Raw genomic sequence first — 2500 nt, forward strand, 5'->3', positions numbered from 1 at the left:
ATTTTGTTCTTTTCTTAAGAGAACGTAAGATGTATAGCTTCTTCCGGGCAATAACAAGTAACTTGATTCACCGAAGCAGTCGCGCTTTCTCGTCCCGAAAGTTTTAGGGTGCCAGATTACCTTTGCATGAGAGAGACGTTGTTAGCCTCGAAACGTCAGGTTTCTTTTTTCTTTTTTTTTTTTTTTTTTTAAGACTTTTCTTAAAACATGTTAAAAGGCCAGCTTTCCAGTGAGAATAATCGGATCGCAATTTCGCAAATTACTTTTTGGGCGTGAAAGACCTCGGAACCTTTGAGAAACGGGACCCAGCCGTATCCCTAGCATCTTAAAAATGTAATTAACGCTTGGAATTAAAAAGCTTTGATCCCATGCATCGTTTCTGTGTACACAGCAAACTCCTAATATTTGCGTGTTTGTTGCTTGCTATTTACTGAACGTCTGGCAAGCAAGCCGTTCTTAACCTTCCAAGTGGATTAATCAATAGTGGCGCGAAAAATTAGAGACATATCGTAAAGTTGCTCAACACTATTAGCAGATACCAATGGCACTTCCTTTTCCTGATCTTCCGTTTATATTCACTCACAGTTTGCTGCAAACCTTGTCTCTTCCTGAGAGTAACAGCAAACAACAAAAGGACCAGCTAGGAAAACTGACTTAGTCGCAACGCAAGTTGGCAACTGCGACCCCTAGTGAGGAACAAGATTTGAGGTAAGTCAGGAAGCCTTCAACTATTTTGTAATGCTCTCTGCACTTTCAGGGAGGTCACGATTGAATTTCTCTTCAACGATTTGCCGAAATTAAAGCTGAGAATTTCATGCCACTTAGTTTTAGCTCGTGCTTTTACAACTTTGGTTTAATTGTTATTGAATTAGCTGTTGATGGAATGTTCATGAGCGGAATTTAGATAATCTCTGCCAGCAATGCGTCCATCACTTGCGAATTCCTCATTGTTCACAAGTGACGTAAAACTCAGTTGCGATAAAAGGTAGCAAATACACACGTGTTTCCTTTGCGTCAACGTCACTTTATTGCCTTCTACCTTTAATTGCGTTTTTGAAGGGTTTATTTTAAAACAAAACAGATTTTGTTGTTGTATGAAGGTTTGGATTTGACAATCTGTAGGTACAAAGGCAATGCCGCTGCATCGTGGGCATTATACTACAGGTATTATGATACTCGTGTATCATTTGCAATGCCGCTACATCGTGGGCATTCCCAGATTTCTTTACACTCAATTATCAAATTTCATCATGAATTCCTGCAATGAATTTCCCCTGTCGTATTCGACCGGCTTGGTATTGAAGTATAGAATCAGTGTGGCATCTCAGCTCTTGTTGGCTGTCTTTAAAGGGAAGAACGGGGAACGAGGAATGGAACTATTCCCCGTTCCTCGTTCCCTCTTTAAAACCAGCCAGTCTAAATGTGCTTCTTTCAAATGTTTGAAACCTCTTGTCAAGAGGGCATCTAATGATGTTGATGTTTTGACGACTTTTAAAAAAAGAAATTTGACCTCCTCTCTAACCCCAGTTTGCAAAGGAACGCGCGGCATGTTGGAAAGGAGGGGAGGGGAGGCGGTGAGGAAGCTGTTTTCCCGCCAAAAATATACTGCGTTACGTACCTGTCACGATAATGCACTAGTCAATAAAACCACAGCTCCACGACACGAACCCGGGAGGTAACGAGGGTGTCACATTTGTACAGTATAACATTTCAAACTTTCCCCCGCCCCTGGGGGAAACTTGACTGTCACGGTCCCCACTAGTCGTTGCAAACTAAGATTTTACTAAACTTTGTGAGGCATCGCTGAAAACGTGATAGCTGCCTGATTGACTGATTGACTGATTGCAGCGCGCGTAATCAGGAAAACCAGCCAGGAGAAAACGGAAACAAATGTCACAACGTGAGATGTAACAAACGTTTTTCTGCTATTTCTTGACACCAAAACTATTGTTGAGGAATTGAAACTTTGGAACTTTGTTTCACAAATTTTGGAATGCTTCGTTGTTCGCTGCCCCTGGAACGCTATCTTAGAATCTTCAGTGAGGCGAAAGAAACTGGATGATTATGACGAAGCTATGACGACATTTTTCTGAAGAACACATATGCGGACCAAAAAAAATATCTCAATTTTTTCCGCCCCAACAAAAACACAACTCTACCCAAAATGTTTCATAACAAATATTTAGCAAAAGGTGCAAATCACTGCAATTGTGAGCTCTTTACGACCAAGAAGGCAGACCCAAAACGGTCGACAATTACTCCATTTGCTATTGCTGTTGTTGCTGCCAAGTTGAGGCAGGAACGCGTTTCGATTCTTGGACCCAATCCTACTCTGTCAAGGCTAGCGTTACAGGCCCGGCTAAAAATCCCCGCCAATTTTAACAAATTGTTACTGTCCCCGTCACCCCCTTATGTCCCGGGGACCGGGAGGGTGAGGTTTCAATAATTGACTAATGCGGAAGTCACATTCACTTCGTTTGCTCGTCAGTGAGGTGTTATT

The 2500-nt window shown here is 41.9% G+C and overlaps 1 protein-coding gene across 1 annotated transcript in view; it reads left to right on the top strand.

Annotated features, from left to right (window-relative positions):
- Positions 1 to 2500, top strand: part of LOC137997787 (uncharacterized) — a 92305-nt gene that overhangs the window by 152 nt on the left and 89653 nt on the right. The window contains exon 1 of the mRNA XM_068844035.1: positions 1 to 708. This exon is cut by the window's left edge and continues 152 nt beyond it. The gene's annotated coding sequence lies outside the window, so the exon portion shown is untranslated. The remainder of the gene's footprint in view (positions 709 to 2500) is intronic.

This window comes from Montipora foliosa, chromosome 3 (assembly GCF_036669935.1).
Source record: "Montipora foliosa isolate CH-2021 chromosome 3, ASM3666993v2, whole genome shotgun sequence".
Lineage (NCBI taxonomy): Eukaryota > Metazoa > Cnidaria > Anthozoa > Scleractinia > Acroporidae > Montipora > Montipora foliosa.